The sequence below is a fragment of the Macaca nemestrina genome, chromosome 12 (genome assembly GCF_043159975.1).
Source record: "Macaca nemestrina isolate mMacNem1 chromosome 12, mMacNem.hap1, whole genome shotgun sequence".
Taxonomy (NCBI): domain Eukaryota; kingdom Metazoa; phylum Chordata; class Mammalia; order Primates; family Cercopithecidae; genus Macaca; species Macaca nemestrina.
This window is the reverse complement of record NC_092136.1, coordinates 72,681,675-72,704,290: the sequence shown is the minus strand read 5'-3', so window position 1 is coordinate 72,704,290 and position 22,616 is coordinate 72,681,675. Positions and strand designations below refer to the sequence as shown.

The following is a 22,616-nucleotide window of genomic DNA, read 5'->3' as shown; positions in this document are numbered from 1 at the left end:
AGCTCACTGCAAGCTCCGCCTCCCGGGTTCACGCCATTCTCCGGCCTCAGCCTCCAGAGTAGCTGGGACTACAGGTGCCCGCCACCTCACCCGGCTATTTTTTTTTGTATTTCTTAGTAGAGACGGGGTTTCACTGTGTTAGCCAGGATGGTCTCGATCTCCTGACCTCGTGATCCGCCCATCTCGGCCTCCCAAAGTGCTGGGATTACAGGCTTGAGCCACCGCGCCTGGCCCAAGTTTTTATTTCTTAATGTACTTTAAATTCTGAAGGCTTACAAAGCTATTGAAAACTTTTCCCAGTATTTTTTTTTCTTAGTTTCTTCATGTCTCCTGATCCCAGCAACAGGTATCTTCACACACCTTAGCAAAAGTACCTTCATTGGAGACCGGGCATGGTTGCTCATGCCTATAATCCCAGCACTTTGGGAGGCTGAGGTAGGAAGAATGCTTGAAGCCATAAGTTCAAGACCACTTGGGCAACATACTGAGACCACATCTCTTTTAAAAAAAAAAAAAAAGTTGGGCATGGTCATGGTGGCACATGTCTATAGTCTCAGCTCCTCGGAAGGCTGAGCTGGGAGGATTGCTTGAGTCTGGAGGGTCGAGGCTGCAGTTAGCCATGTTCATGCCACTGCACTCCAGCCTGGGAGACAGTGAGACCCTGTCTCAGAAAACAACAACAAGAAAAAAACCTTCATTGGCCTTTCCTTAAATGAGACTAATTCTGTGGATATAACTGCTTGGATGTATTTAATGCTGCAGTAGTGGTACTAAGGATTTTGTTTACATTGTTCTCATTAGTGACAACTCCTCAGTGCTGTTGTGTTTTTTTCTTGCTGAGAATCAAGAAATGCTTTGCCATCTGTTATGGTTACAGTTTGGGCAATGGAAAGAAGAAAAGATAACAAAACAATTTTTGGGAAGTTTGTGTGAATGGAGGATTCTCATTATTGATTGATTGATTGAGGTGAAATTTATATATCGTTGTTGAAATTAACCACTGTAAAGTGAACAATTTAGTGGCATTTAATACACTCCCAGTGTTGTGCAACAACCATCTCTGTCTAGTTCCAAAACATTCATCCCCCTAAAAGGAAGTTCTGTATCCATTAAACAGTCATTCCCATTCCTATTCCCTCCTAGCCCCTGGCGACAACCAATCTGCTTTTCGTCTCTATGGATTTACCTATTCTAAATATTTTACATAAATGAAATCATATAGTGTGTGGCCTTTTGCGTCTGGCTTCTTTCACTCAGAATAATGTTTTTGATGTTCATGTTGTAGCATGTATCAGTACTTCATTACTTTTTTCTTTTTGAGACGGAGTTTCACTCTTGTCGCTCAGGCTGGAGTGCAATGGTATGATCTCGGCTCATTGCAACCTCCAGCTCCTGGGTTCAAGCGATTCTGCTGCCTCAGCCTCCCTGGTAACTGGGATTACAGGTGACTGCCACCATGCCCGGCTAATTTTTGTATTTTTAGTAGAGACGGGGTTTCATCATGTTGGCCAGGTTGATCTTGAACTCCTGACCTCAGGTGATCCACCTGCCTTGGCCTCCCAAAGTGCTGGGATTACAGGCATAAGCACCGCGCCTGGCCAGTACTTCATTACTTTTTAAAGCTTTTTATGGCTGAGTAATATTACATTGTATGGATATGCTACAGTTTGTCCACTGATGGACATTTGAGTTGTTTCTACCTTTTGCTATTGTGAAGAGTGCTGCTATGAACATGTGGGTAGATGTATTTGTTTTAGTACCTGTTTTATTTTATTTTATTTTTTTTTTTTATTTTTATTTTTTATTTTTTGAGACGGAGTCTCGCTCTGTCGCCCAAGCTGGAGTGCAGTGGCGCTATCCTGGCTCACTGCAAGCTCCGCCTCCCGGGTTCACGCCATTCTCCTGCCTCAGCCTCCCGAGTAGCTGGAACTACAGGCGCCCGCCACCGTGCCCGGCTCATTTTTTGTATTTTTAGTAGAGACGGGGTTTCACCATGGTCTCGATCTCCTGACCTTGTGATCCGCCCGCCTCGGCCTCCCAAAGTGCTGGGATTACAGGCGTGAGCCACCGCGCCCAGCCAGTACCTGTTTTAGTTCAGTGTATACCTAGGAATGGAATTGCTGGGTCGTATGGTAATTCTATGTTTAACTTGCTGAGGAGCTGCCAGACCTTTCCATAATGGCTGCACCATTTTAACGTTCCCACCAACAATATTTGAGGGTTCAGATTTTTTAACATTATTGCTCATACTTGTTATTTCCTTCTTCATTTTTAAAAAATAAATAGCTGTTATAATGAGTATGGCATATCATATGGTTTTGATTTGTATTTCCCTAATGATTAATAAATGACGTTAAGCATCTTTTCATGTACTTGTTGGCCATTTGTATATCTGTGGAAAAATACCTATTCATGTCCTTTGCCCATTAAAAAAAGTTTTTTTTTTTTTTGCCTTTTTGTTGTTGAATTATAAAAGTTTCTTTTACAGTTTGGATTCCAGACCTTTATCAAATATATGATTTCCAAATATTTTTTCTTATTCAGTAGGTTTTCTTTCCACTTTTTTTTTTTTTTTCTTTTTTAGAGACAGGGTTTTGCTCTGTTGCCCAGGTTGGAGTACAGTGGCATGATCATAGTTCACTGCAGCCTTTAACTCCTGGGCTCAAGTGATCCTCCAGCCTCAGACTCCTAAGTAGCTAGGACTACAGATGTGCACCACCATGCTTGGGTAATTTTTCTTTTTTACATTTTTTGTAGAGGCAGTGTCTTGCTGTTTGCCCAAGCTGATGCTGAATTCCCACCTTGGCCCTTCTGAAGTGCTGGGATTGCAGGTGTAAGCTATCACATTTGGCCTCTTCACTTTTTTGATAATATCCTTTGATGCACAAAAGTTTTAAATTTTGATGAAGTCCAGTTTATTTTTTCTTTGGTTGCTTAGTTTGTTGTCATAGCTCAGAATCCATTGCCAAATCCAAGGTCATGAAGATTTATCATGGTTGTATCCCTTAAATTTAGGTCTTTAATTTTGAATTAAGTTTTATATGTGGTTTGACGTAGGGGTCCAGCTTCATTCTTCTGCTTGTAGATATTCAGTTGTCCCAGCACCATTTGTTGAAGAGACTTTTCTTTTCTCATTGATTAGTGATTAGTCTTGGCTTGTTGGTTGAAAATTTATTGGCCAGAGATATATGGATTTATTTCTAGACTTGTGATTCTGTTCCATTGGTCTATATACCTGTCCTTATGCGAGTATCATGCTGTACTGATTACCATAGTTTTGTAGTGAATTTTGAAATTGTTAAGTATGAGTCTTCCAACTTCGTTGATCTTTTTCAAGATTATTTTTGCTATTTGTATCCTCTTGCAATTCCATATGAATTTGAGGACTGGCTCTTCCAGTTCTACAAAAAAAGGTTTTTGGACTTTTGATAAAATCTATAGATTGCTTTGGAAGTGGCATCTTAACAATATTACATTTTCCAATTAATGAATACAGGATTTTTAAATTAAATAACTTAATTTTGGCCAGGCATAGTGGCTCATGCCTGTAATCCCAGCACTTTGGGAGGCCGAGGCAGGAGGATCGCTTGAACTCAGGAGTTCAAGACCAGTCTAGTTAACATAGTAAGATCCCATCTCTGCTGAAAATAAAACAAAAATTTTGCCGGGGCACTATCATCTTAAACAGTAACTCCCATTTCTTCCCTACCCCAGCTCCTGGCAACCACCATTCAACTATGTGTCCAAGAATTGCATTATTCTATGTATCTCATATGAGTAGAATAATAGTGTTTGTCCTTTATTACTGGTTTAATTCACTTAGCATAATGTCTTCAGGGTTCATCATGTTTTAGTATATGTCAGAATTTCCTTCTTTTTTAAGTCTGAATAATACTCCATTGTATGTATATGCCACAGTTTTTTGATCCATTCATCCATCAACAGACACTTAAGTTGCTTTCACCTTTTGGTGGTTGTGAATTTCCCATTGCTTTTTTTCCTCTTTTTTTTTGGGACAGGGTCTTGCTCTGTTGCCCAGGCTGGAGTGCAGTGGTGTGATCTTGGCTCACTGCAACCTCTGCCTCCTGAGTTCAGACGATTCTTGTGCCTCAGCCACCCAAGTAGCTAGGATTACAGGTGTGTGCCACCCTACCTGGCTAATTTTTGTATTTTTTTTTTTGTAGTAGAGGCAGGGTTTTGCCATGTTGGCCAGGCTGTCCTCGAACTCCTAGCCTTATGTGATCCGCCTGCCTTGGCCTTCCAAAATGCTGGGATTACCAACATGAGCCACTGCACCTGGCCCCCAATTTTTTTTTTTTTTTTTTTTTTTGAGACGGAGTCTCGCTCTGTCGCCCAGGCCGGAGTGCAGTGGCGGGATCTCAGCTCACTGCAAGCTCCGCCTCCCGGGTTCCCGCCATTCTCCTGCCTCAGCCTCCCCAGTAGCTGGGACTACAGGCGCCCGCCACCTCGCCCGGCTAGCTTTTTGTATTTTTTAGTAGAGACGGGGTTTCACCCTGTTAGCCGGGATGGTCTCGATCTCCTGACGTCGTGATCCGCCCGTCTCGGCCTCCCAAAGTGCTGGGATTACAGGCTTGAGCCACCGCGCCCGGCCCCAATTTTTTTTTTATTGCAGTAAAATACATGCAAAATTTATCATCTCGATTTTTTGAAAGTGTATAGTTTAGTGACCAGGCACGGTGGCTCGTGCCTGTAATCCTAGCACTTTGGAAGGCCGAGGTGGGTGGATCACGAGGTCAGGAGTTCAAGACCAGCCTGGCCAAGATGGTGAAACCCTATCTCTACTAAAAATACAAAAATTAGCCGGCCATGGTGTTGGGTGCTTGTAATCCCAGCTACTCGGGAGGCTGAATTGCTTGAACCTGCGAGGCGGAGGTTGCAGTGAGCCGAGATCACGCCAGCCTGGGCGACAGAGCGAGACTCCGTCTCAAAAAAAAAAAAAAAAGAAAGAAAGTGTATAGTTTAGTGTATTAAATACATTTGTAATGTTGTGTGACCATCACTGTCAACTATCTCTAAAACTCTTTATCTTACAGATCTGAAATTTGTCTACCCATTAAACAGGAACTCCCTATTGCCCCATTCTTCCTACCCCCGCCCCTGACAATCACCATTCAGTCTTCTGTCTCTATGATTTTGATGACTCTGAGTGCCTCATATAAGTAGAATCATATAGGATTTGTCTTTTTATTTTATTTAATTATTTAAATTATTATTATTATTAATTTGCTAGTGGTGGGGTGGAGGGAATGGGTTCTCACTGTTTTTTTTTTTTTTAAAGCCAGAGTTCTCACTTTGTCATCCAGGAGGGACTGCAGTGGCACGATGATAGCTTCTTGCAACCTTGAACTCTTAGACACAAGCCATCCTCTTGCCTCAGCCTCCCAACCAGCTAGGACTACAGGTGTGTATCACCACACTTGGCTAATTAAAAAAATTTGTTTTTAGTAGAAACAGGGTTTCGCTATGTTGTGCAGGCTGGTCTTGAACTCCTGGCCCCAAGTGATCCTCCTGCCTCTGCTTCCCAAAGTGCTGGGATTACAATGTGAGCCACTATACCCAGCCCCATTGCTTTTTTTGTTGTTGTTTTTTCTTTAACATGACAGTGGGTTGAAGCTTACCAGACCCATTGCTTTTTAATATAATAGCAAGCCTTCCTTTCTCTTTTTCTTTTTTATCCCACAAATATTTATAGAGCAGCTTCTTTATGCCCACTATTTTTAGTATTAGAAGCCTGGCAGTGAACAAGACTAACAAGGTCCTTGGAGGTTACATTCTGGTGATGAGAATGGTTCCCTCTTTGGAAGCCTTGCCAGGGACTAGTTCCCTGGTTTGCTGAGTTTATGATTAGGCCAGGTATCAACTGTGTGTCATCACTTTGGATGTTGCAGACCTTAGCTCCATTTTTTTTTTTTTTTTTGAGATGGGGTCTTGCTCTGTCGCCCAGGCTAGAGTGCAGTGGTGTGATCTTGGCTCATTGCAACCTCTGCCTCCCGGATTCAAGCAATTCTCTTGCCTCAACCATCCAAATAGCTGGGATTACAGGTGCCCACCACCACGCCCAGTTAATTTGTTTTGTATTTTTAGTAGAGCTGGGGTTTTGACATGTTGACCAGGCTGGTCTCGAACTCCTGACCTCAAGAGATCCACCTGCCTCGGCCTCCCAAAGTGCTGGGACCTTAGCCCCATTTTTCCTTTGTGCCTTACTTTGTCACTTTCTCTCAGAGGCCTTTCATGAGCCCCCAGGCTGGACTGGGTGTTCCTCTTCTGCTTTAACTACCCATCACTATCTTTAGTATAATGCTGCCTAACTCTCTCTTCTACTGGAATGGTACCCTTGTTGACTGACTCATGTATAGCTGCTTGGCTTAATCATAGACCAGATATTCAGGTCCTCTGAGACAGGCCCCTGATGACTTTTGCAACTACATCTTTCACCATAGCCTGCCTTGCACTTTGGACTCTAGTAACACTGAAATAAATGTCATTTCCCAAGGCATGCTAAGCTGTTTCTATTCTCTAGTCTCTCCCTTTTTCCTAGAATGCCCTTTTCCTCTAGGCTAATGTCTTTCCCCTTTAAATTAGTCATCTTCAACAAAGGCTACCTTGCCCTTCTCTTGACTTTGCCACATTCCTGCTGCTGCCTTCCTTCCATGGCCTTTGTCACACTATATGGTAATTGACAGGTTCCATGATCTTAAGGAACTTATGGATTTTAGCAGTGGGTCTTAGCTTGCCATCTTCTTCACCCATCAAGTTTCATTTCTCTCTTTACTCATTGAACTTGGCTTTGCTGATGACAGACATTCTGAAATGAAAGCGACCTCCTGGGAATCTGATGGGATTTTCTCTTTATTGCTCTCCCGTTGTATTTCACCCTTGCATTTGTGTCAGTTCTCAGTAGGATTAACATAATCTTTTTGTGTAAAAATAATATGCCTCTAATATATTTCTCACCTAGCAGAGATTCTAATGATCTTAATTAATCCTGATGGCATTTTATATATTTACTTTTTGTCCTAAAGTCTCCTTCACCTTGTTTTTTGGAAAAATGCCTGTTATGGAAAAACTAGAAAACTTGGCAAATGGCCGGGCGCGGTGGCTCAAGCCTGTAATCCCAGCACTTTGGGAGGCCGAGATGGGCGGATCACAAGGTCAGGAGGTTGAGACCATCCTGGCTAAGAAGGTGAAATGCCGTCTCTACTAAAAAATAGAAAAAACTAGCCGGGCGAGGTGGCGGGCGCCTGTAGTCCCAGCTACTCGGGAGGCTGAGGCAGGAGAATGGCATGAACCCGGGAGGCGGAGCTTGCAGTGAGCTGAGATCCGGCCACTGTACTCCAGCCTGGGTGACAGAGCGAGACTCCGTCTCAAAAAAAAAAAAAAAAAACAAAAACAAAACCTTGGCAAATAATATCGCTCTATATTCTGCCAAGCAGAGATTACTTTTAAAACTCACCATTGGCCGGGCGCGGTGGCTTAAGCCTGTAATCCCAGCACTTTGGGAGGCCGAGGCGGGCGGATCACAAGGTCAGGAGATCGAGACCACAGTGAAACCCCGTCTCTACTAAAAATACAAAAAATTAGCCGGGCGCGGTGGTGGGCGCCTGTAGTCCTAGCTACTCAGGAGGCTGAGGCAGGAGAATGGCGTGAACCCAGGAGGCGGAGCTTGCAGTGAGCCGAGATCGCGCCACTGCACTCCAGCCTGGGCAACAGCGTGAGACTCCGTCTCAAAAAAAAAAAAAAAAAAAAAAAAAAAAAAATCACCATTTAGGGTTTTTTGAAAAGTTATTTTCTAATTATTTTATATAATTAAGATCATACTATAGGTAGTCTTTTGGAGTGCTTTTTAATTTAACATTATATCATAAGCATTTTCCTTTTATTTTTGAGACAGAGTCTGGGTCTGTCACCTAGGCTGGAGTGCAGTGGCACGATCACAGCTCACTGCAGCCTCAAACTCCTGGGCTCAAGTGATCTTCTACCTTAGCCTCCCAAGTAGCTGGTACTATAGGCGCGCACCCCACACCCACCTTATTAAAAATTTTTATTTTTGTAGAGGTGGGGTCTCCCTGTGTTGCCCGGGCTGGTCTCGAACTCCTGGCTCAAGCGATCCTCCCACCTTGGCCTCCCAAAGTGCTGGGATTACAGGTGTGAGCCACTGTGCCTGGCCTCAGTCTTTATTTTTTTTATAGTTTTCCTAGGATAAATAGGAATAGGGTAACTGGAGTGAAGGTATATTTATTTTTATTTTTATTTATTTTTTATTTTTATTTATTTATTTATTTTTGAGACGGAGTCTTGCTCTGTCGCCCAGGCTGGAGTGCAGTGGCCGGATCACAGCTCACTGCAAGCTCCGCCTCCCAGGTTCACGCCATTCTCCTGCCTCAGCCTCCCGAGTAGCTGGAATTACTATTTTTATTTTTTTGAGATAGCGTCTGGCTCTTTCACACAGGCTGGACTGCTGTGGCTGGAGTGCAGTGGCACAATCTCAGCTCACTGCAACCTCCGCCTCCTGGGCTCAAACTCCCACCTCAGTCTCTTGAATAGCTGGGACTACAGGTGCATGCCACTACACCTGGCTAATTTTTTTAATTTTTTGTAGAGGCGGGGTTTCACCATGTTGCCCAGGCTGGTCTTGAACTCCTGGGCTCAATCCATTTGCCTGCCTTGGCCTCCCAAAGTGCTAGGATTACATACATGAGCTACTGCGCCCATCCAGGTGTAATTTTTTTAAGGCTCTTGATATACACTGTTATTATCCTAGTTCATTGCAGGGACTAAATATTTGTTAAATGAAAGAATGACTACCCCCCAGAAAGACTGTGAGTAGTCATGCTCTTTACAGGAGTAGATGAGTGGCTCTAACTCCCCATACTGCCTTTCATATTTGACCCTCTCATTGTCCTCCATCCTCATTTGTTTATAGTGAGGGCTTTATGCTCTTATTAGTCATACTTAATTGCTTTCTCTGTGCTCAGGCCAGATGAAATCAGGTCTTTATTCCTTTTTTCCCAAAGAGGAGATACTGAACTTCTCATTTGGTCATGTTCCTTTTTCACCCTTCCATCATTTATTGGTAACATCTTCTGACTTTGAAACCGTAGAGACTTAAAAAACTTGACCAATCTCGTAGGTAATATTTAAAATATGGAGAGAGATTAAGGTCTCGTTGAAAAAAAATCTAGAGTTAGTTTCTGAGAGACCAAAGGGATTCTACTCTACCTGGGTGACCTTAACCTTTGATCTCTCTGGGCCTCTGTTTACTATCTGTAAAAAGGGCCATAATAATAACTCCCTTTCTTATCATATGGGCTTGATAGGATTAATTAATTTATAAAACAATATTGAATGGCTACTTTGCAAAATTGTATGATAAATTCAGTTCATTCCTTCAGTCATTCATCCATTATTTATTTATTTATTTGTTTATTTTTTTGAGATGGAATCTCACTCTGTCACCCAGGCTGGAAGACAGTGGCGCTATCTTGGCTCACTGCAACCTCTGCCTCCTGGGTTGTGGTGATTCTCCTGCTTCGGTCTCCCGACTAGCTGGGATTATAGTTGTGTGCCACGACACCAGGCTAATTTTTGTATTTTTAGTAGAGATGGGGTTTCACCATGTTGGCCAGGCTGGTCTTGAACTTCTGACCTCAAGTGATCCACCAACCTTGGCCTCCCAAAGTGTTGGGATAACAGGCATGAGCCACCATGCCTGGCCTCATCCGTTATTTATTCAACTGGTTAACAGATGTTAATTGAGTACCTCTTTCGTGCTGGGTTTTATGCTAAGTACTAGATAGGAAGGTAAACAACTAATAAAGAAATTGCAGTTCACTATGAAACATACTATGATATTGGTATGTAATAGCAACAACTGCAACTGATACTTAATGCTTGCTTACTGTGTGCCAGGCACTGTTATGAAGCCTTTACCTAAATTAATTCATTTAATTCTTAAACTTTTAAAGAAGGTACATAATTACTGTAAAGTACAAATTATAGTGGAATACAAAGGAGAGTGTTAAATGTTACCATGTATTGAATGAATGCCCATATGAGCCAGACATTGTATAGATATTTTATATACATTTTCTTTCATCTTTACCACAGCTCTTCAAGGTTAGGCATTATCATTTACACATGAGGAAATAGAGTCTAAGGAAGATTAAGAAATGTGCCCAAGTTCACAGTTTGTAAGAGAGGTAGAGTTGGAATTGAACCCAGTTTTAGTCCAATTCAGAATCCTTGGTTCTTAGGATTTTGTTTATACAAGGCAGAAGAGTAGGTAAAACTCTGTAGGCTAAGGCTCTGTGAGGTCAAAGATAAGAAAGTCCATTGCTTTTGAGGAGGAGAGGAGGCAAAACTGAAATATATTTTCTTAAAAATGTGATATCGTTCCTTCCTCTTCCCCATATATTCCTTTCTCTCCAGGACAGACTAAGAAATCCTTTTGTACCAGCATGGGTATTTAAGTACTTCCTAAGTACTGCACTGTAGCTGCTGCTGCTGATAGCACATGGCAGTTCTGAATGCTTTAGCCAAGTGCATAATAACTGGAAATTCATTCAGGGCAGCTGCAACATGCAACCAGATGGGATTTAAAATTGGCATGTTCATATTTTTTAAAAAAGCTAATTAAAAAATGTCAGTTTGCAACCTGATGTTGCCATGTTAGAATTTTCTAATCTTTTTCTCCAATTGAATAGGAAATGTTTCATTAAACTCCTGTTAAATTGTTTACACTTGTGGCACACTGCACAGATGTGATCGTCTGGCTGAAATGTTTTTCCAAAATTATGTGCAGTGGGAAAGAGAAGAATGAGCAGTTTTAGTTCGAAATCTGGAATGGCTATTGAATAAAGGAGTGCAGTTAAATTTTTAGTTTATAGAATTAACTGTTGTTTTTGTAATTTTGCTATATAACTGAATCATGGTGCTCCAGCTTTGAGAGGCATAGACTAATGGAGAGAGACCCATTTAAGATAGGGTATGTTTAAAACTATTTGTATCAGATAGTTCCTGTCTCATTACTTTTTGCAATAACTTCCTGACTGGTCTCCCTACCTGCTGTCTCACCACCACCAAATCTGTCCTCCCTCCTGCTTCTCCCTGAGCTTTGTTGAATACAGATTGCACTCTTCTGTGCTTTAAAATCTTCCAGGGTTTTTTTCGTAACTTGGAGGATAAAATTCAAACCCCTTAACTTAGCTTGCAGGCTTTTCATGGTTTGGCCTCTGCTTGCCTCATTAGCTTCAAATTCTCCATTTTGGAGACGGAGTCTTACTCTGTTGCCCAGACTGGAGTGCAGTGGCGCAATCTCAGCTCACTGCAAGCTCTGCCTCCCTGGGTTCACACCATTCTCCTACCTCAGCCTCCCAAGTAACTGGGACTGCAGGCGCCACCACCACGCCCAGCTAATTTTGTTTTTGTATTTTTAGTAGAGACAGGTTTCACCGTGTTAGCCAGGATGGTCTCGATTTCCTGACCTTGTGATCTTCCCACCTCAGCCTCCCAAAGTGCTGGGATTACAGGCGTGAACCATCGCGCCCAGCTAAATTCTCCTTTATTTTTCATATGTTGTTCCAGCCAAATTGAACTACTTTGCACCTGTTGTCCAGGTCATATTTCTGTATCTTCATCCATCACATTTATCTCTATTTGGTACACCCCTCCCACCCTCCTTTTTAAAAAATATTTATTTATTTACTTATTGTTTATTTATTTATTTTTGAGACAGGATCTGACTCTGTCACCCAGGCTGGAGTACAGTGATACGATCACAGCTCACTGCATCCTCGACCCCCCTGTCTCAGGTGATCTTCCCACCTCAGCCTCCTGAGTAGCTAGGACTACAGGCACCTGCCACCACACCTGGCTAATTTTTGTATTTTTTGTAGAAACAGGGTTTTGCCGTGTTGCCCAGGCTGGTCTTGAACTCCTGGGCTCAAGCTGTCTGCCTGCCTTGGCCTCCCAAAGTGCTGGGATTACAGGCATGAGCCACCAAGCCCGGCCTTAATTACCCTTTAAAACTTAATTGAGGCTTATCTCTGAGTAGCTTCCTTTGTGGTTTCCCCACCTTCTATTCCATTTCACTACTGGGTTCTGATCCTCGGTTGTGGTCTTCATAGTTCCTAGCATTTCTTTCTATTGTAGAGCTCTTACCACTTTCTATTATTCCAATTTAAGTTTCTGTCTACCAACACTATTTATCTCTCTTTATTACAGTTCCTCAGAAAATGTGTGTCAAGTGACTTTTTTTTTTTAAATATAAAGAGCATCCTGAGGATATGTTCATTCATATATATTTATTCATAGAGTATGAATGATATGATAAAAAGTATGATAAATTTCAACCAGTCTTCTTATTTTTATTTCTGCCAAGTTGTGAGGTTGTTCCAATGTTTGAAAAAAAATTCCTTTTAGAAACACCTGCAGTTTAATTACATGCCAAACCTGAAGCAAGAAATAAACCCTCTTCTTAATCAAGTCTCACAGTAAGTAGTGGAACTTTGGTTTGGGGTGAAGGACTAGACAAAGACTTTCTGATTAGCTCTACCTATTGTGATTCCTGCCTCTTTCCACAGGTTGGGATGATGGTGGGTTATTACACTGATGCTAGCTTGTAAGGGACATTGAATGTATGGAACTTAAATCATGGGTGGTATGTGATAATAAGGTAGAACAAATTCTGTGTTACCCATGTCATTGCTAAGAAGCACTTACTGGAGGTTTACTAAAGGTTGGTGCTGGGATACAAAAATGACTTAGGTGTAGCTCCTGCCAGACTGCCTGCTAGACTGTTTGTGCCTCCGGGAACACACAGAATTTAGACATAGCACTGTCCTGCAGAACTTTCTGCAGTGATGGAAATGTTCCATATCCATGCTGTCCGATACAGTAGTCACCAGCTATGTGTGGATTTTGAGTGCTTGAAATATGCATAGTGAGACTGAAGAACTGAATTTTAATTTTTTTTTTTTACTTTTAATTAATTTAAATATGAATTTAAACAGCTATGAATGGTTAACGGCTATGGGAAGCTCAGATCTAGAGGTGCCGATCAGTGGAGAGACAGACATGTAAATAAGCATGTACAATTAAATGTGGTAGGTACTGTGATAGAAATATGTCTATGGAGGCCGGACACAGTGGCTCATGCCTGTAATCCCAGTACTTTGGGTGGCCGAGGCATGTGGATCACCTGAGGTCAGGAGTTCGAGACCAGTGTGGCCAACATGGTGAAACCCCATCTCTACTAAAAATACAAAAATTAGCTGGGTGTGGTGGCACATGCCTGTAATCCCAGCTACTTGGTAGGCTAAGGCAGGAGAATTGCTTGAACTCGGGAGGTGGAGTTTGCAGTGAGCCGGGATCATGCCACTGTACTCCAGCCTGGGCGACAGAGCAAAACTCCATCACAAAAAAAAGAGAAAGGTCTATGGAGCCAGGTGTGGTGGTTCACTCCTATAATCCCAGCACTTTGGGAGGCCAAGGAGGGAGGACCACTTGAGGCCAGGAGTTCAAGTCCAGCCAGGGCAACATAGGGAGACCCCACCTTTACAAAAAATAAAATTGTCTGGCCTTAGTGGTGCACGCCTGTAGTCCCAGCTACTCAGCAGGAGGATCTCTTGAGCCCAGGAAGTCAAAGCTGCAGTGGGCCATGATTGTACCACTACATTCCAGTGTAGGTAACAGAGCAAGACCCTTTCACAAAAAAAAAAAAAAAAAAAAATCAAGTTAAAAAAAAGAAATACATCTAGGGTTCTCTCTAGGATTAGGTCAGTTCTGGGAGTGGGGAGAGGGATTCAAGAAAGTATTATATCTTTATGAGTCTTAAAAAATGAGTAGATATAACTGGTTGTCACATATGCAGCTTAAAGAATTACGCTGTCTTGGCCGGGTGCGGTGGCTCACGCCTGTAATCCCAGCACTTTGGGAGACCAAGGCAGGCAGATCACGAGTTCAGGAGATCGAGACCATCCTGGATAACATGGTGAAACCCCGTCTCTACTAAAAATACAAAAAATTAGCCGGGCATGGTGGTGGGCTCCTGTAGTCCCAGCTACTTGGGAGGCTGAGGCAGGAGAATGGGGTGAACCTGGGAGGCGGAGTTTACAGTGAACCAAGATCACGTCACTGCACTCAAGCCTGGGCCACAGAGTGAGACTCTGTCTCAAAAAAAAAAAAAAAAAAGAATTACAGTGTCTTGGAGCCCCTGGCTGTTTGATCTTGAGCAAGTGATTTGACTTTTCTAGGCTGAGCCTTGTCGTTTTTAAAGAAAGGTCATAATAGTCCCCACTTTAGTCACAGTTGGGCGAAATAATGTGCTTGCTTATAGTAAGCACTCAGTAAATGTTAGCTATTATTATTATTATCTTACTTCCTATTTCATACTACCATGTATACCCAGCTTGCTTGCTTACTTATTTATTTATAAATTGTGATGAAAAACGTAACATAAAATTTACTGTCTTAACCATTTTTAAGTGTATAGTTTAGTTTAGTAGTATTAACTAATTTACATGGTTGCATAACAGATCTCTACATTTTCTTCTTGCAAAACTGAAACTCTATACCCATTGAACAACAACTGTCCCTTCCTCCTTCCAATTTCCTGACAACCACAATTTTACTATTTGTTTCTGTGAGTTTGACTACTTTAGATACCTCATATAAGTGGAATCGTGCAATGTTTGTCTTTCTGTGACTGGCTTATTTCACTGGGTATAATGTCTTCGAGGTTCATCCATGCTGTAGCATATGACAGGATTTCCTTCTCCTTTAAGGCTAAATACTATTCCTTTGTATGTATATACCACGCTTTCCCACCCCCCCCCCATTCATTCAATGATGGACATTTGGTTTGCTTTCACCTCTTGGCTGTTGTGAATAATGCTGCACTGACACAGATACGCAAATATCTCTTCAAGATTCTGCTTTCAGTTCTTTTGGATGTATATCCAGAAATGGAATTGCCAGATGATATAATAATTCTATTTTTATTTTTTGAGAGATGGAGTCTCACTATGTTGCCCAGGCTGAAGTGCAGTGGTTATTCACAGGCATGATAACAGTACACTCTTATCCTTGAACTCCTGGGCTCAAACGACCCTCCTGCCTCCACATCCCAAGTAGCTGGGACTACAGGTGTGCATTAGCACACCTGGCTTATTTTTAATTTTTGGAGGAAGCTTTATACTATATTCTTTTCTTTTTCTTTTGTTACTTCCTGCAAGCAGATACACTATTTTCAATAGCAGCAGCACCATTTTACGTTCCCACCAACAGTGCACAAGGGTTCTAGTTTCCCTATATCCTCAACACTTCTTATTTTCTATTTTGTCTTGGATTTTTTTTTTAATACCTGCCATCATAATGGATATAAGGTGATATTATGGTTTGGATTGCATTTCTCTAATGGTTAGTGATATTGAGCATCTTTTAAAATGCATGTTGGCTATTTGTATTTCTTTTTTCCTCTTCCTCCTTTCCCCTCTTTCTTCTTCCTCATCCTCCTCTTCCCCCTACCCCTTTTTCTCTGCCTACTCCTCCTCCTTTTTCTTTCTTCTTCCTTTTGTTTTCTTTCTTTCTTTTTTTTTTCTTGAACTTCTGGGCTCAAGCAATCTTCCCACCTTGGCCTCCCAGTGCTAGGATTACAGGTATGAGTCACTGTGTGCAGCCTGTTTGTATATCTTCTTTGGAGAAATGTCTATGCAAGTTCTTTGCACATTTTAAAATTGTAATTGTTTTGTTGTTATTTTTTCATATGCAGTTTTTGTTAAATTTTATTTTAAAGTTAACAACAGTAAAATCAAACTTGTAATAAAATTCTTTTAATTTTAACACATGCATACTTTGTGTAACTGTCACCACACCACAGTCGAGATATAGAACAGTTCCATTACCCTAAAAATAATCTTCATCACAGCTAGCTTTTTTTTTTTTTTTTTTGAGACGGAGTTTCGTTCTTGTTGCCCGGGCTAGAGTGCAATGGCGCAATCTAGTCTCACTGCAACCTCCACCTCCCAGTTTCAAGCGATTCTCCTGCCTCAGCCTCCTGAGTAGCTGGAATTACAGGCATGTGCCACCACACCGAGCTAATTTTGTATTTTTTTTTTTTTTTTGAGACGGAGTCTCACTCTGTCACCCAGGCTGGAGTGCAGTGGCGCCATCTCGGCTCACGGCAACCTCCACCTCCCGGGTTCAAGCAATTCTCCTGCCTCAGCCTCCCGAGTAGCTGGGACTACAGGCGCCTGCCACCATGCCCGGCTAATTTGTTTTGCATTTTTAGTAGAGATGGGATTTCACTGTGTTAGCCAGCATGGTCTCGATCTCCTGACCTTGTGATCCGTCCGCCTTGGCCTCCCAAAGTGCTGGGATTGCAGGCGTGAGCCACCGTGCCCGACTAATTTTGTATTTTTGATAGAGACAGGGCTTCACCATTTCGGTCAGGCTGGTCTTGAACTCCTGACCTCAGGTCATCTGCCTGCCTCAGCCTCCCAAAGTGCTGGAATTACAGGTGTGAGCCACCGTGCCCAGCCCAACAGCTAGCTTTTTAATAGGTGCTTTCCAGTAGTGTTATTGAGAAGCTGTCTTATTTCAAAATTGGTTAGTCAGTTGTAAATTAGTCCAAAGTGCTTATGGCTCTTGATTGATTTGCTGGGAAATACTCTATACTTTTTCTCCCCGCCCCGCCCCCCACATAGGTGAACTTGGGAATCAGACTTAGCCCCTTCTTTTCATGTAACAGAGTACTACTGCTGACCAAATAATTAAATGCAGGGATATGGGATCTTATGATATATAGCTTTGGCAAACATTCTCTCAATCTGTAGTTGTCAATCTGTTCTTATGATCTTAGTCTTTGGTTTATTAATCCATAGAAGCTTTTATAAATAAGAACTATAAGCTAGGTCTTAAGTATGCTCAGTAGTAAGAAGTGGGAAGAGCGAAGAAAGAGCCCTAGATTGAGATAGTGAATGCAGAATCAACTCTTGGCCCTGATAACTTTCTAAAAAACCTTAAATCTTTTAATTTCTGTGAGATGTAGGTGTTTTGTCTGCAAAATGGGTGAATTGATAACCCTAATCTCATAGGATTTTTTTGTCGTGAATATTAGGTAAAATAAAGAGTATGTTGGCTGGGTGCTGTGGCTTACGCCTATAATCCCAAGACTTTGGGAGGCTGGAGCAAGTGGACCACTTGAGCCCAGGGGTTTGAGTACAGCTGTGATCGCACCACTGCACTCCAGCCTGGGTGACAGCGCAAGTCCCTGTCTCCAAAAAAAAAAAGAGTATATAGTATTCAATAAATATTAAGTTGAATTCAAAATAAGCCCAAGATTACATTTTAAAAGTTAAAGAGCTTTACTGAGATATAATTCATATGCCACATAATTCATTCATTTAAATTGTATAGTTGAGTGGTTTTTAGTATATAGAGAGTTGTATAATCATTACCACAGTCAGTTTTAGAGTATTTTCATTACCTATTAGAAACTTGTACCCTTTAGCAATCACCCTCTGCACCCCCTTCTCCACCAGCCCTAGGCAATCACCAGCCTATTCAGGATATTTCATATAAATGGAATAATATAACATGTGGCCTTTATAGCTAGCTTTTTTCATTTAGTGTAATATTTTCAAGGTTTAGCCAAATGTGGTGGTTCATGCCTGTAATCCTAGCACTTTGGGAGGCCGAGATGGGTGGATCTCTTGAGGTCAGGAGTTAGAGACCAGCCTGGCCAACGTGGTGAAACCTCATCTCTACTAAAAATGCAAAAAATTAGCTGGATGTGGTGGTGCATGTCTGTAATCTCAGCTACTCGGGAGGCTGAGGCAAGAGTATCGCTTGAACCCAAAAGGTGGAGGTTGTAGTGAGCCAAGATTGTGCCACTGCACTGCAGCCTGGGTGACAGAGGGAGACTGTCTCCAAAAAATATATATATATCAATATATACATTTTCAAGGTTCATTCATGTTGTTACATGTATCAGTACTTCATTCCTTTTTATTGCTAAATATTTCATTGTATGGATATGCCACCTTTTATTTATTCGTTTTTCAGTTGATGGACATTTGGATGGTTCCCACTTTTAGCTATTATTTGTAATGTAGCTGTGAACATTAGCATATAAGTTTTTATGTGGACATAGGTTTCTTATTTCTCTTGGATGCACATTTAGGAGTAGAGTTGTTAGAGCATGTGGTAACTCTATGTTTAACCCTTTTGAGGACTTGTTTTCCACAGTGGCTGTACCACTTCACATTCATTCCTACCAACAGTGTATGAAGGTTCCATTTTCTCCACATCCTTGTAATCACTTGTTGTCTTTTTTCTTTAGCCAACCTACTCAGTGTGAAATGGTATCTCATTTTGGTTTGATGTGCATTTCCCTGGTGGCTAATGATGCTGAACATCTTTCATTAGCTCATTGCTCACCTTGTTACTGTTTTTTTTTTTTTTTTTTGAGAGGGAGTCTTGCTCTGTCACCCAGGCTGGAGTGCAGTGGCCGGATCTCAGCTCACTGCAAGCTCTGCCTCCCGGGTTTACACCATTCTCCTGCCTCAGCCTCCCGAATAGCTGAGACTACAGGCACCCGCCACCACGCCCAGTTAATTTTTTGTATTTTTTTAGTAGAGACGGGGCTTCACCGTGTTAGCCAGGATGGTCTTGAGCTCCTGACCTCATGATCTGCCCGTCTCGGCCTCCCAAAGTGCTGGGATTACAGGCTTGAGCCACCGTGCCTGGCCTTTTTTTTTTTTTTTTTTTTTTTTTAAGAGACTGAATCTTGCTTTGTCACTCAGGCTGGATTGCAGTGGTGGGATCATAGCTCACTGCAGCCTCAAACTCCTGGGCTCAAGTGATCCTCCTGCCTCAGCCTCCCAACTGTCTGGGACTACAGGCATGTGCCACCATACCCATCTAATTTTGTTTATTTTTTGTAGAGGTAGAGTCTTGCTATGTTGCCCAGGCTGGTCTCTAACTCCTGGGCTTGAGCAGATCTTCCTGACTTGGCCTCCCAAAGTACTGAGATTATAAATATGAGCCACTTTATGTATCGCTTTATGCTTTACTACCTAGCTTGGTGATATCCTTCTTTAGTAAGATGGTACTCGGCTGGGCCTGGTGGCTCACGCCTGTAGTCCCAGCACTTTGGGAGGCCGAGGCGGGTGGATCACGAGGTCAGGAGATCAAGACTATCCTGGCTAACATGGTGAAACCCTGCCTCTACTAAAAATACAAAAAGCCGGGCATGGTGGTGAGTGCCTGTAGTCCCAGCTACTTGGGAGGCTGAGGCAGGAGAATGGCATGAACCCGGGAGGCGGAGCGAGACTCTGTCTCAAAAAAAAAAAAATGGTACTCTGCACCCAAAAGTGCTTAATACTGATTTGTTAGTTGATTATAAGAGAGTCCCAGAGGAAATAAATATAGCTTAATCTTATCATTTTTCCTTCTTTTGGTTACTTCTATCAGGTTAAATTGAAAGTACTCAGGATTGGTTACTTCTGTTAGGTTAAATTGAAAGTACTCAGGATATCTAGAAAATGGCCATTTTCAAAGAATATTCAGTCTGTTTAGGGGAAGACGAGATTGAACACTTAAGATATAGTTAAAGAACAACTAATGAACTGAGCGTGGTGGCTCACACCTGTAATCCCAGCACTTTGGGAGACCGAGGCAGGTGGATCACCTGAGGTTGGGAGTTCGAGACCAGCCTGGCCAACATGGAGAAACCCCGTGCCTACTAAAAATAGAATAGTTAGCCAGGCATGGTGGTGGGTGCCTGTAATCCCAGCTAATCGGCAGGCTGAGGCAGAAGAATTGCTTGAACCCGGGAGGCAGAGGTTACAGTGAGCTGAGATTGTGCCACTGCACTCCAGCCTGGGCAACAGAGCAAGACTCCATCAAAAAAAAAAAAAAAGAAAAAGAACAATTAATGGCTGAAATTGATTACTGGTATTGATTATACTTATAATATGATCTTAGCTCTGGGGATACAGCAGTGAATAAAATAAAGTCTGTGCTTTCAGTTGTGTCCTAGTAAATAGAAAAAAACAGGCAGTATATGGGAAAAGGGTATGACTGAAAGGGAGGGAGCTATTTTAGATACAATCAGTTAACTTAGGCCTTGCCGATGAGGTGATATTTGAGTAGAGATCCTAATGAAATAAAGGAGCAAGTCGTATTGATAATTTGAAGGAAGAATGCTTTAGGCAGAGAGAACTATGAGTACTAAGTCCTTGAAGTGAGAATGTACTTGGTTTTTCAAAGAATAACATGAAGAGGAGAATTTTCCTGTTGTTCAGCTTAAGCAATCCAAGGCTTGCATATTCTTGGTTTCTGTGCTTTTGGCCCCCTCAGAATGGTGTCTAAACAACACAAATGTTGATGCTGAAATTTAATTTTACTGTAGTATGGAGCAAGGAGGAGAGTGTTGTGGGGTAAGATTAGATAGGTGAAAGGGAGCTAGATTACCTGGTAAGTCATGGTAATGACCTTGTATTTTACTCTGAGATGATAACTCATTGCAGGGTTTTGAACAAAGTGGAGTTCCATGCTCCAAACTGATTTTAAAAGGATCATTTTGGCTTCTGGGAAGAGAGAGACAGGATAAGCAGATGGCAAGGCTAGAAGCAGGGGCTGTTACAATAGTTAAAAGCATTAATGAAGGCTTGAGTCAGTGTAGTAATGGTAAGAAATGGTTAGAATCAGCGTATGTTTTGAAAGTAGAGCTGACAGAATTTGCTGATAGATTGGATAAGGATTATGAAAGTAAGAAAGTAGTCAAAGAAGATTCGGAGGTTTTTGCCTTGAGCAACTACAAGATTAGAATTGCCACTTATAGAGATGGGAAACAGTGGGAGGAGCAGGTTTGCAGGAAGGAGTCAGACATTTGGTTTTGGAAATAGTACATTTTTACGATGGTTATTAGATAACCAAAAGATGTCAGGCAGTTGGATATACAAGTCTGAAATTCAGAGAAGTTCAAGTTGGAGATAATACATTTTGGGAGTAATTAGCATATATAAAGCCATGGAGTAGATGTGCTCACCTAGGAAATGTGTGTAGTTAGAGCAAAGAAGAGATCTGACTACTAAACTCTGGACACTAACATAGAGAAGTTGAGAAGATCAAGGGAGTAGCCGGTGGGGTAGAGGAAGAACCTAGAGAAAGTGGAGTTCCAGAAATCAGGTAATCTGTGGTGGGTAATGCCAGATGTCCTAGTGTGATTACCTGGAGTCCTAGAGTCTAATTATGGTTTGGTTTTAAATCACTGTGGGACATTGGATAGTTCACTTTACCTTTTAGGGCCTTGGGGTGATCTCTAAAGTGAAGGGCTTAACTAGATTGTCTCTAAACTTTCTCCCATCATCATCATAAACATCATAAACATTCTATAATACTTTATAGCTTACACAAAGCATTTTCATAAATTTATCTCATTTAATCATCATAACAAATCTGTGGGACTTAGATATTTATACCTGTTTTACAGATGAGGAGATTAAAGAAGTTTAGGAGCCAGGTGCAGTGGTTCACGCCTGTAATCCCAGCACTTTGGGAGGGTGAGGCGGGTGGATCACGAGGTCAGGAGATCGAGACCATCTTGGCTAATGCCGTGAAACTCCGTCTCTACTAAAAATACAAAAATTAGCCAGATGTGGTGTCAGGCGCTTGTAGTCCCAGCTGCTCAGGAGGCTGAGGCAGGAGAATGGCGTGAACCCGGGAGGAGTAGCTTGCAGTGAGCGGAGATTGCGCCACAGCATTCCAGCCTGGGTGACAGAGCAAGACTCTGTCTCAAAAAAAAAAAAAAAAAGTTTAGGGACTTGTCTAAAGTTACACTATCATAATCAGTGATAAAGTTAAATGCAGGTCTGCCTGATCTCAAAGCCTGTGGTCTTTCTATTATATAGCAACTACCTTTTTACACTATATTATAGAGCTCTGTGATTGTGAGCACATTTATTTATTTACTTATTTGTTTGTTTGTTTGTTGGTTTATTTGAGATGGAGTCTCACTCTGTCGCCCAGGCTGGAGTGCAGTAATGCGATCTTGGCTCACTGCAACCTCCGTCTCCCAGGTTCAAGTGCTTCTCCTGTCTCAGCCTCCCGGGTAGCTGGGACTACAGGCATGCACCACTACACCCAGCTAATTTTCGTATTTTTATTTTTATTTATTTATTTATTTATTTATTTATTTATTTATTTATTTATTTTGTGACGGAGTCTCGCTCTGTCGCCCAGGCTGGAGTGCAGTGGCCGGATCTCAGCTCACTGCAAGCTCCACCTCCTGGGTTCACGCCATTCTCCTGCCTCAGCCTCTCGAGTAGCTGGGACTACAGGCGCCCGCCACCTTGCCCGGCTAGTTTTTTGTATTTTTTAGTAGAGATGGGGTTTCACCGGGTTAGCCAGGATAGTCTCAATCTCCTGACCTTGTGATCCACCCGTCTCGGCCTCCTAAAGTGCTGGGATTACAGCTTGATCCACTGCGCCCGACCATTTTTCGTATTTTTAGAAGAGAGGGGGTTCAGCATGTTGGACAGGCTGGTGTTGAACTCCTGGCCTCAGGTGATCCACCTGCCTTGTCCTCACAA

The 22,616-nt window shown here is 42.1% G+C and overlaps 1 protein-coding gene across 3 annotated transcripts in view; it reads left to right on the top strand.

Annotated features, from left to right (window-relative positions):
* Nucleotides 1–22,616, top strand: part of LOC105468719 (family with sequence similarity 168 member A) — a 201,602-nt gene that overhangs the window by 39,092 nt on the left and 139,894 nt on the right. The window contains exon 2 of one of the 3 annotated variants that reach the window (XM_071075256.1): nucleotides 2,758–2,833. The exons of the other annotated variants lie outside the window; for them this stretch is intronic. The gene's annotated coding sequence lies outside the window, so the exon portion shown is untranslated. The remainder of the gene's footprint in view (nucleotides 1–2,757; nucleotides 2,834–22,616) is intronic. 3 annotated transcript variants of the gene reach the window in all.